The following is a 13,285-nucleotide window of genomic DNA, read 5'->3' as shown; positions in this document are numbered from 1 at the left end:
GCCTTCCGCCCGATTGTAGCTGAGATAGGCTCCAGCGCCCCCCGCGACCCCAAAAGGGAATAAGCGGTAGAAAATGGATGGAATAATACAACTGCGTAGCTGCATAACCTAGTGTGTGGAAAACTGTTGCCCGTAAAAAAATGTTAATGTCCAGTTACACATTTAACAGTGTTTATTATGTTTGTTGTAGATTTTCTAATTAATTCATTAATTTGTATAATTTTATTTCTTGATTAACTCGCTAAACTTTGTTTATATTTTAAGTGTATTTTTATTTGTATTTTGAGAGATTCTTATTTTTTATATCAGGTGTGTCTAAACTTTTTCCACCAAGGGCCGCATACCGAAAAGTCAATTATGGTAGGGCCAGTTTGATATATTTTTATTTAAAAAAAAAAAATTAAAAACATATGTATTTAAAGACATAACTTTGTAACTAAGTCAATTATTATTAATTATTAGTTTAGAAATGTTACCAATTTTCTCATTACATTCAGAATTTTTGCACTTTTTGTTATATATTTAATGTTGTTTTTAGCGAGATATGTTATCTGAAAATACAAAACGTTTAAAATTTTAGCAGACACGTTAGGTTTATTTGCACAAAGCATCAGTATTGCCGATACCAGCCTGAGTTTTAGTTGGTATCGGATTGGAAAGAAAATCAGTGGTATCACTACTACTACTACTACATCACTACTACTCAGCAATATCATTTTATGATTTTATAGCGATTGGAAAAGGGTTGATTAAAACAAATTGAACTGATGCGTTTAGGTGTATGCTGGGGGTTTTTTTTATATTATTTTTTCTTCATATAGAAGATATATTATTAACATATCTCCTATGTGAAAAAACATCTTGCAAAATGCATTTTCTTGCATTTTGAGCGCACGCTCGCAGTTAATGCAAGCCTCCCCCATGAGCGCAACTTCAGTGCGCAAAATAAAGTGGTTTCCTTTGTAGATACACTGTAAGACTGCTTCTAAAATGCCCATAAAAAGTGGTACGTGACTGCTGCTTGTTTGAAAACATAGCAAAACGCTACAGGTAGAAGCATGGTAACATGAATGTGCAGTAAATGATCGAGCGTCTCTGTGGTAAAAGCCCTGTGAGAACACGCAAAATCCTCATTTAAATAAGGCGGTTTGCATAACTTTTCAATTTTCAGTCTTGGTAGATCACACGCAACACGCACTTTTGTAGTTCGTGCATGCTGTTTAGCATGTGATATTCTGATCTTAGTATATCAGGCCCTCGCTAACAGTTTCTTAAAATCACAAGTTGATTCAATGTTGTTGAAAAAATAAGCCTCAAAACCTTGCAACTTTTACCCTTAAAAGTTCTCGCAAATTAGGGCATGTGGAGGGAGATGTTGCCAGCGCTGCCTGCAGGAGCAAAGATCACCGCCTCAGTCCATGGTGCTGAGGACAGAGCATCATCAGACGGGGGCGTGGCAGTGCTGACGGCGAGACACAGCTGGCAGGTGATTAGATTTCACAGGTGGTACGTGTTAATCTAATCATCTGTTGTCTTTAACAGTAAGCAGCCGGCAGCAGGAGGGGAGAGAGGATACGGACGTGACTGAAAAGTCACGTTCTGCTGGAGAAAGACTTTGATAAATATATGTACATTAAAACTTTGTTCAACTTGGCACGCCTGGCTCCTGTGAAGTATTTGTCAGTGGTACCGCTAGGAAGCGACTTCCACAGGGTATTTTAGACTGCAACAATCACAAAAAAAGCCAGCAAAATCCTAAATGAACCAATTGTATTTATTACACACCAGATGTTTGATTATAATGTAAATCTTAGCTGAAATGTGGTTGTGTGGAAATCACAATGTAGAATCGCAGATGCTAAATTGCAAATGCTAAATCGGTAGCATGTAAACGCCATACCCCATGTAAATTAGCATCGAGCTAGCCATGTTGAAAAGCGCATGTTGAGCACTTTCTATCAGGCATGTTTTCTTTGTTGGCATGGAAAATTGGAACATTACCCAGAGACAGTCCGACTGAGTCCGCTCCGAGTGCTCCTTTACCCGCCGAGTGCTTGAGTCCGCAACCGGATGTGACGTCATGCACAATAAATAGGTACCGGAATATGGTACCGTTTGATTTTGCACGAGTGGCAACGGAATTCGGTCTGCACCTATAAAAGTACAGAATTCGGTACCCATCCCTTGCTTCGACCATACTTGTCCTGGGCATGACGTTAAAGTGCATCCGGCAGTGGAGGCTCCTCTAAGGGGTCTTGGGGCACTAGGAGGTTAACCCCTTTCCTACTGTTACCCCAGGTGGCCCTTGGCAAAGGCCTAGTACAGGGGTCGGCAACCTTCAGCATACAAAGAGCCATTGGAGCCCATTTCCCCCCAAATAAAACCCACCGAGAGCCACGAACTCTATTAGATTCCTAAAATGATGATAACACCACTTATAGTTTCCTTACACTTGTGTTATAGGACTTATGAAAATAAACACTTATTTGATGTATTTCTGGGTATAACGAAGCAAATCATCAAATTATTTTGAACATTAGAAAAAAATACATTGTTCCTTCCCTTATTAATGAATAAAAAAATAAAAATCAACTCATTCCAATGTTTTGAAGGCATACGACTGCGGCATATTAATTTGACAAAAAATTTAAAAAACTACCTAGTCATCAATAAAAACAGCAAATTAATAAAAAAGTAAATGAATAAAATGTTTCTCTTTTTTGATCTGTCCAATGCTAGGGGTTGACCGCTAACAACAATACAATTGCATGGCAGTAAGAGATGTCGCATAAGGACCGTGACATACATTTCCATCGACAATATATTAAAATGTGTTTTATTTTCATATGACAAGATCCCAGAACTCTCTAAAATAACAATTGTTAAATTAAAATAAACTAAATAATATGAAATATAATAAATCAAGTAACCATTATTTGTTGAAATTCGGTTTCAAAGCCAAAGGGAGCCACGGCGGAGGCATGAAAGAGCCGCATGCGGCTCCAGAGCCGCGGGTTGCAGACCCCTGGCCTAGTACCTGACTGCCCCCTAGCCAGGGATACGGTGAAGACCTCAACGGCGGACCAGGTGGAAGACGGGAGATGTAAGAACCACCACAACGGCTGCGATGGCGGAAGAAGGCACCCCCACATCCATGTGGGCCCAGTTATGGGGAAATAACAACCCAAGACCTCAACGGTGGAACAGGCGGAGGATGATTGCCAACCCTATGGAGCGTCACAACGGCTGGGATGGCGGATGAAGGCTGCAGCAGTCGTCTCGGACTCCATGCCACTGGACCCTGACCCGGATCTGTGTGGTGACTGTCTGTGCACCAGTCTCCCCACGTTAAACAAAGTCATGCACAGGCATCCTCCATAAAGGGATACCCCCCTACCAGGAGGATCGTCATACTCGCTTCGAGAGTGATGACACTGTGGCACTCACGCTCGATTGAGACTCTTGCTTTTGGTCTAAAATATGTTCGGGTGCACATAACCTGATGATCAAATGAGCGCTGTGCACAATTATTGCTAAACATTTCCCCTCCTCTCGTCCTTGCAGCGCCCCCAAGAGAATGCAGCCCTGGGCAATTTTCTATCATTTTTAAGTGTACGTGAAATGCACAAGAAAACGAGGCTATGTTTGAATATTTAGTTGATCTGAATTGACTTTCAAATCCATTTCTAAAGACCCCTTTGAGACTTAGAGAGAACAGGACATTGGAACAACCGCAACAAAAAATGGGCAAGTTATGAAAAGTGTATTCACCGTACGGTTGATGAATAACTCGAGCGCAGTCGCGAGCTTGACAACTGTGCTAAGCTTTGAATTGTCTCTTGTCTCGCCACATCGATCTCGCACGATCACTTTCTTCCCCCCAATTTGGGTCTGTCTCCTTGGCTTCTCTCCCCCAATTTTCCCTCGCTGCTGGACTAGCGTGTTTTGTAAGGGAGGGATGATTCTTCATACTTGGCCCAGGCTTTATGGACAGTAAAGATCTGATTTCAAAGTCCGGGAGGGTGGTTGGGCCTGGGGTCTTGGCTCACAGCTTTGGTTGCCTGCTGGGAGGAGACGCTCCTCAGCCCTCATCCAGATGGCCATCATCAGGATACATTCACAAGATACACACTGGACATGGTGTGTATCTTGTATGGTTCATGGCTTTTCATCTGAGTGGCACCAAACACCATTAAATGCATCTATATTGTACAGAACACAATCACTAAATGTATTATTGTGTGAATAATGACAACATAACCTAATGTTATCTACTGCAAACTCAAACAATTTAGATATGTTAAAACCTTCACCCTAAAGCCAATTTCTTGCTTGCAAAGTACAAGTTTTGTCGCGATCCCACATGACAGTTTTGACCACATTATTTTCCCATGTTTGCTATTATTTCCTGTCCTGGTGCTCTTATTTTGGTTGTACTTCCTGTTGGATTCCTTGCTTTACTGCACCTTCAGTTTCTTTTCGGAAATAAGCAGGGGCATCCGTGAAAAAGCCGTTGCTTTTAAATAAATTGACTTTGCTTTCCTTGCTCTGTGTCCTGGGGTTCGAGCCAACAACACCAATATTAGAGCATTACTAGTTAGCCACAATTGGTCCAAGCATTCCAGGAATGGGTACCGAATCCGGTACTTTTTTGGCACTGACCGAATTCTGCCGGTCCTACCAGGCACCAATTCTTTTTCAACTTATATTCTATTGAATAGACTGCAAAGACAAGATATTTAATGTTCGAACTGAGAAAAACATTTATTTTTTAAACTTAGAATTTAATGGCAGCAACACATTGCAAAAAGTTGGCACAGGGGCATTTTTACCACTGTGTTACATGGCCTTTCCTTTTTAACAACACTCAGTAAACGTTTAGGAACTGAGGAGACCCATTTTTGAAGCTTTTTAGGTGGAATTCTTTCCCATTCTTGCTTGATGAGCAGCTTAAGTTGTTCAACAGTCCGGGGGTCTCCGTTGTGGTATTTTCCGCTTCATAATGCGCCACACATTTTCAATGGGAGACAGGTCTGGACTACAGGCAGGCCAGTCTAGTACTCTTTTACTACGAAGCCACGCTGTTGTAACATGTGCAGAATGTGGCTTGGCATTGTCTTGCTGAAATAAGCAGGGGCGTCTGTGAAAAAGACATTGCTTGGATAGCAACATATGTTGCTCCAAAACCTGTATGTACCTTTCAGCATTAATGGTGCCTTCACAGATGTGTAAGTTTTCCATGCCTGGGGCACTAATACACCCCCATACCATCACAGATGCTGGCTTTTGAGTTTTGAGCCTGTAACAGTCCGGATGGTTCTTTTCCTCTTTGGTCCGGAGGACACGACTTCCACAGTTTCCAAAAACAACTTGAAATGTGGACTCGTCAGACCAAAGAACACTTTTACACTTTGCATCAGTCCATCTTAGATGAGGTTGGGCCCAGCAAAGCCGGCGGCTTTTCTGGGTGTTGTTGATAAATGGCTTTTGCTTTGCATAGTAGAGTTTTAACTTGCACTTACAGATGTAGCGACCAACTGTAGTTACTGACAGTGGTTTTCTGATGTGTTCCTGAGCCCATGTGGGGATATCCTTTACACACTGATGTCGGTTTTTGATGCAGTACTGCCTGAGGGATCGAAGGCATTCAATGTTGGTTTTGGGCCTTGCCGCTTACGTGCAGTGATTTCTCCAGTTTCTTTAAACCTTTTGATGATATTACGGACCATAGATGGTGAAATCCCTAATTTTTTGCAATAGCTCATTGAGAAATGTTGTTCTTAAACTGTTTGACAATTTGCTCACGCCTTTTTTCACAAAGTGGTGACCCTCACCCCCATCCTTGTTTGTGAATGACTGAGCATTTCATGGAAGCTGCTTTTATACCCAATCATGGCACCCACCTGTTCCCAATTAGCCTGTTCACCTGCGGGATGTTCCAAATAAGTGTTTGATGAGCATTCCTCAACGTTCTCAGTCTTTTTTGCCACTTTTACCAGCTTTTTTGAAACATGTTGCAGGCATCAAATTCCAAATGAGCTAATATTTCCAAAAAAGTAACAAAGTTTACCAGTTAAGTATCTTGTCTTTGCAGTCTTTTCAATTGAATATAGGTTGAAAAGGATTTGCAAATCATTGTATTCTGTTTTTATTTACGATTTACACAAAGTGCCAACTTCACTGGTTTTGGGTTTTGTACATAATACATATTGTTATGAATATGTCTGTTACTTATATACATACTTGCAGTGTGTATATGAAACGTTGAAGGGTTTTGAAGTTGTTTTTAGAGGGCTTTGAAGGCTACAACGGTGACTCTTATTAGCCACATCTTCCAAGCATATCATCTTTAGAATCCTAAAAAAAACAACATTGTCATCATTACAATGTCATCATTACATTTAACGTTTCTTTTATTCATTGCAACATTTTTGTCTTTTTTAAGGATCCATATGCAGGGTCTTACAGGGTCACTAAGTTTTTAAGGTTGCAGATTTATCTCGTAAGAAGTGTGAAAGATAGGCAACATTCCCAAAAAAGGGCAGTTACCTTTTGTCAGGACTTGGTCCTTGGGTTTTGTTTTTCCGGAAGGCAACGGAAAGTTGGCTCGGGCGAGACGGGAATATGAGTACATAATTCTTTATTACTATCAAAAAAGTACAAACGAAAAGCGCGCACAGTGGCGGAGAACAAACTATAAAACCAAAAAGACTATAGCACAAAGGCAATTAACTAAGAACACGGTACAAAACACTTACTGTGGCATGAGACTGTGAACATAGCTTGAGAGGATAAATAGTGTGCAGAGCAGAAATGCGGATGTCGCCAGGCTGACCAACAGAAAAAGAAAAGCTTAAATAACAGACATGATTAACGAAAACAGGCGCGTGACTCAAAACGTGAAACAGGTGGGTGACGTGACAGGTGAAAACTAATGGGTTGCTATGGAAACAAAACAAGGGAGTGAACAACCAGAAACTAAAGAGTCCAATAACTAAACTAAACAAAACATGACTAAAACAAAAACATGATCAACACAGACATGACACCCTTTAAGGTTCACTTTTGTAAAGCTCATAACTGTGGTGCGTTAAAGGAGCTTTGATTAAAGTTCGAAACAGAGTCGTTACTAGTTTTTAAAGACAGTGATAGATAGACTTCGTTTTATTATCATTCAAATTTGAACTTTACAGTACAGATAAGAACAACATTCCGTTCCATTAGCTTGTTGTAGTGCAGGATAAAAGCAATATAGATATAAATAAATACATTACTGCACAGATTAATATATTGCACTTTTGCATATCCATCCACGTTTATGGACGTATGTTATATTGTCTTTATATTCCAGCGAGTTAAAGTCGAGTGAAATCCGAGCAAAAATGCAGCTTGTGCTCTTCTGTTCTGTGCAAATGGTTCCAATAGGGATTTTGGCAAGTTATAACAAGGTTCCTTCGAAAGACCATCATAAAAGAGACAAAAAGACAGTTCATAAAACAACCCAAAAAAAAAAACCACACAGAGAAAAGTGGCTGCTGTGTTGAGCCTGTCACTCTTGTCGAGTGAAGCCGAGTCGACAACATGATGGAGTTTGCAATGACCACTATGTCAATGTATGAACCTAAAATAAACCTGTTTCTGATATACACTATATTACCAAAAGTATTTGGCCACCCATCCAAATGATCAGAATCAGGTGTCCTAATCACTTGGCCCGGCCACAGGTGTATAAAATCAAGCACTTAGTCATGGAGACTGTTTTTACAAACATTTGTGAAAGAATGGGCCACTCTCAGGAGCTCAGTGATTTCCAGCGTGTTGCCACGCCAATCAACCTATCCCCAGGTGCATGTCTTTGGAGGAGGGAGGAAGCCGGAGTAAAGTCAAATAAAGCAGTCCCAGTAACAATCTAAATGTTATGTTATCACTGCACCTAAAGGGGGACATTATCACAATTTCAGAAGGGTTAAAACCATTAAAAATCAGTTCCCAGTGGCTTATTTTATTTTTCGAATTTTTTTCCAAAATTTTACCCATCACGCAATATCCCTAAAAAAAGCTTCAAAGTGCCTGATTTTAACCATCGTTATATACACCCGTCCATTTACCTGTGACGTCACATAGTGATGCCAACACAAACAAACATGGCGCATAGAACAGCAAGATATAGCGACATTAGCTCGGATTCAGACTCGGATTTCAGCGGCTTAAGCGATTCAACAGATTACGCATGTATTGAAACGGATGGTTGTAGTGTGGAGGCAGGTAGCGAAAACGAAATTGAAGAAGAAACTGAAGCTATTGAGCCATATCGGTTTGAACCGTATGCAAGCGAAACCGATGAAAACGACACGACAGCAAACGAGACGGGAGAAAGCGAGGATGAATTCGGCGATCGCCTTCTAACCAACGATTGGTATGTGTTTGTTTGGCATTAAAGGAAACTAACAACTATGAACTAGGTTTACAGCATATGAAATACATTTGGCAACAACATGTACTTTGAGAGTGCAGACAGCCCAATTTTCATCAATTAATATATTCTGTAGACATACCCTCATCCGCTCTCTTTTCCTGAAAGCTGATCTGTCCAGTTTTGGAGTTGATGTCAGCAGGCCAGGGAAGCTAGGGTCGATATTCTTCTCTTGATCATCTTCGGTGGCATAAGGGACGGTGTGAGCCAAGACATCCAGGGGGTTTAGCTCGCTCGTCTGCGGGAACAAACTGCCGCCATTGCTTGCCGTGCTAGCGAGGTCCTTTGTCCCTGAATTGCTCACACACTCCGGCAGATTCAATGGGGGTCTGGCGGCAGATTTCTTTGACTTTATCGTTGGAAATGCATCTGCTTTGAGTGTCTCAGGATATCCACACATTCTTGCCATCTCTGTCGTAGCATAGCTTTCGTCGGTAAAGTGTGCGGAACAAACGTCCAATTTCTTGCCACTTTCGCATCTTTGGGCCACTGGTGCAACTTGAATCCGTCCCTGTTCGTGTTGTTACACCCTCCGACAACACACCGACGAGGCATGATGTCTCCAAGGTACGGAAAACAGTTGAAAAAACGGAAAATAACAGAGCTGATTTGACTCGGTGTTTGTAATGTGTTTGAGAAAATGGCGGATTGCTTCCCGATGTGACGTCACGTTGTGACGTCATCGCTCCGAGAGCGAATAATAGAAAGGCGTTTAATTCGCCAAAATTTACCCATTTAGAGTTCGGAAATCGGTTAAAAAATATATATGGTCTTTTTTCTGCAACATGAAGGTATATATTGACGCTTACATAGGTCTGGTGATAATGTTCCCCTTTAAACGTAATCTGAAAAAGGGAGTGAAGCACCACCCACCTCTGAACGAGCGTAGGGATGTCGCCTCTTCTCACGGCGAAAAATAGTCCTTTCTTGTCGGGAGAAAACTTGCCATGGCTTTGAACCTGATATTTACATAAGGTTGACTTTCCTTTGTCCATTTCTGCTCGCTTGTGGCTCATCAGTCGTACGTTTGTTTTTCTGACGAAATAAACCAAAAAAATACGTCTATATATAGTTCTAAACAAACACTTTAACACACACCCGACGGCACAATAGATGAAGTGAAGTGAATTATATTTATATAGCGCTTTTCTGTAGTGACTCAAAGCGCTTTACATAGTGAAACCCAATATCTAAGTTACATTTTAAACCAGTGTGGGTGGCACTGGGAGCAGGTGGGTAAAGTGTCTTGCCCAAGGACACAGCGGCAGTGACTAGGTTGGCAGAAGCAGGGATCGAACCTGCAACCCTCAAGTTGCTGGCACGGCCACTCGACCAACCGAGCTATACCGCCCCAATAGATGTAGAAAAAATACACAGAACGACCAAAAAAAATGACTTTTATAATGATAATAATAATAATACATTTTATTTGGTATTACCCTCATTTTGCCAAAATCTTCATTAGCGTTGGACCAACAATCACAGAGAAATTGTGACTTTTGTGTGAAGTATGTCAACTGTGGTGGCTGCCTCCAATGTATTTGTAATCACTGTATGTATCACTCATGATTAGAGATAATGGCTTTTTTGCCGATATCCGATATTCCGCTATTGTCCAACTCTTAATGACCGATTCCGATATCAACCGATACCGATATATACAGTCGTGGAATTAACACATTATTATGCCTAATTTTGTTGTGACGCCCCGCTGGATGCATTAAACAATGTAACAAGGTTTTCCAAAATAAATCAACTCAAGTTATGGAAAAAAATGCCAACATGGCACTGCCATATTTATTATTGAAGTCACAAAGTGCTTTTTTTTTTTTTAACATGCCTCAAAACAGCAGCTTGGAATTTGGGACATGCTCTCCCTGAGAGAGCATGAGGAGGTTGAGGTGGGTAGGGTTGTGGGAGGCGGGGTTGGGGTGGGAGGGTGGTTGGGGGTAGCGGGGGGTGTATATTGTAGCGTCCCGGAAGAGTTAGTGCTGCAAGGTGTTCTGGGTATTTGTTCTGTTGTGTTTATGTTGTGTTACGGTGCGGATGTTCTCCCGAAATGTGTTTGCTATTCTTGTTTGGTGTGGGTTCACAGTGTGGTGCATATTTGTAACAGTGTTAAAGTTGTTTATACGGCCACCCTCAGTGTAACCTGTATGGCTGTTGACCAAGTATGCATGCATTCACTTGTGTGTGTGAAAAGCCTTAGATATTATGTGACTCGGCCTTTAAAGGCAGTGCCTTTAAGGTTTATTGGCGCTCTGTACTTCTCCCTACGTCCGTGTACCACTCCGTACAGCGGCGTTTTAAAAAGTCATACATTTTACTTTTTGAAACCGATACCGATCATTTCCGATATTACATTTTAAAGCATTTATCGGCCGATAATATCGGCAGTCCGATATTATCGGACATCTCTACTCTTGATGTATTATTCTAACTGATCTTTCTATTTGTAACATGCTAAGTGAATAGCTTTCGCTATTTATTTGTCCATATTCTGCACAATAACTCTGATATGGTAACACAGGCTAAGAGTAGAGTGATTTTTGGTTCAGAACATATTTTGCTTTATTAAATATTGCCATATTTCTTGCCACTTCATGTTGTATATTTCTAGTTCATTTTCTGCTTTAATATACACCCCACATTTGGTTTCTTGTGCTCTTTCAATGTTCGTCTATTTGTATTTGTGTTTAACTTTCTCTTTTGCTGTTACCAAATTGCATTATTTTAGTTTTACTGAGATTCGAGGATAGTCTGTTTTTATCAAACCATCTCATACATTTCTTATTTTCTTCTGTTATTATTTGTATCGGCTTCTGTGTGTGTTCTCTCCTGAACAAAACACAGACGTTGTATTGTGACTCGTGTGTAGACTTGGCACAAGACGCTGTAATGGGTGGCTCTCCAGTGTTTGACGGCGAACCTTCCCTTCCCATACTTGTCTTCTTTGCGGGTTGTGGGTAAAGCTGCCCAATGTTCCAAAACAGGGCATTTTTACACAACGAAAAACTAATGAAGAAGCACCTCAAACCAGTAAGGCCAGCAAGGCCTTCTCTGCTGGCCTTACATAACCAGAAATCATGATCATAATTAAAGATAAAAGTCATTTTTAATTATCTTTCCCTAAATATCTAAAAGTATTCATATTCTCTTCATGTCTTCTAGTCATACCAAAGACTATAAAAATGGGACCCATTACCTCCCTGCTTGGCACTCAGCATCAAGGGTTGGCCTTGGGGGTTAAATCGCCAAAATGATTCCCGAGCGCGGCCACCGCTGCTGCTCACTGCTCCCCTCACCTCCCAGGGGTTGGAACAAGGGGATGGGTCAAATGCAGAGAGTAATTTCACCACACCTAGTGTGTGTGTGTGACTATCAGTGGTACTTTAACTTTAGCGCTGCGCAGTAGCCCCGTTTAGGTTGTTGAATGTGGATGTTTTTGATGAGCACGCTGTGGAGTAAACTTGAAGAACTCAGCCAACACGCCTCATCTGCATCTTTTATGATTAGACAAGACAACACGTATATTTGCAAGGCCATTTTCAAGAAGGATATTTAAAGAGAAACTACATCTTGTGAGACGATGTCGGCCAACTCTGGAAGCTCGAATGGGTTCTACAAATTGTGTTCAGATATTGTATTTCTTTATTTTTTTCATGTTTAATAAGTTTTTTGCAATTTTAATTTTGACAGTACCACATAAGATATGTTTTAATTGCTGATGCGGGTTTATTGATTTTTAAATGAGCCAGAAAATAACCCATTTTGTACACTGTTGATGTGGTTCAATACAGAGTAAATGTGTTTCTGTATTTCTCCAGCAATGGTCATGTGGTGATATAAATGATGGTATTTTGGGAGGTAATCATTGGATACAGGACATCACTGAAGGCCTAGGTGGGAAACGCACGGCCCGCCTTTGCCGCAAACATATAGCGTCAGCTAAAAGTCATGGCGCCCTCTAGTCACGTGAGTGCCTTTTTGACCAATCATTGAGGAGATCGCCTAAAACCGAGTTGGCCATACTCTCTTTATACACGACTCTGATAGTCTGAGCTCATTGTTGAATTACTGTACTGTTTTAAAGGGGACCCATTATGTGAAACGAACGTTTCTTACCTATTGGTACCAGTTTATGTGTATTTGGGATAGGCAGTAGTCCCGAAAATGTGAACTCAAACCTTGGAAGCATGGCGGAGATACTTATAAAATAATATTGCCTTTCTCCCTACTTCCTCTAAACGATTATACTGGAATTTTAGTTTGGTGCCATTCCAATGAGATTTATGAAGACGACTGAAGAAAACATGCAAATTTCAACAGTCAATGATATAGGGCTGCATGTCAGGTAATGGCACAAGGGAGATGGCTATCAATACTTCTTCAATAAATGCACATGGCGGCGATATTTATAAAATAATATTGCCTTCCTTCATACTTCCTCTAAACGAGCCGTTTGGAATTTGCCCAATTTAGGGCCTTTTTTTACACATCTGACTGCATGTGTGATAGAGGTTTACCCGAATAGTTTTGCCATTGTCGTCAATAAGCTCCTTCTTTTTCACCATCCGTTTGTTGTATACTTAATAATAATAATTCTGCTGGCTTTTTCGGGATTGTAGCGGCCCAAATCCCTGAATTTGCAGCAGCTTTTTCAGAAAGCTGAGGCAAAAGTTGCAATGTTTGGTGATCTTATGAATTTGTTATCAGTGTGGCTGTTTACCAAGTAACAGTGTTTGTTGGTACCGGTTCCTAATTGGGTTACGGTTAAGATTCCAGACAAATAATACTGCTATTAGTATTTAT

This window comes from Nerophis lumbriciformis, linkage group LG31, assembly GCF_033978685.3.
Source record: "Nerophis lumbriciformis linkage group LG31, RoL_Nlum_v2.1, whole genome shotgun sequence".
NCBI classification, from domain to species: domain Eukaryota; kingdom Metazoa; phylum Chordata; class Actinopteri; order Syngnathiformes; family Syngnathidae; genus Nerophis; species Nerophis lumbriciformis.
This window is presented reverse-complemented; position numbering follows the sequence as displayed.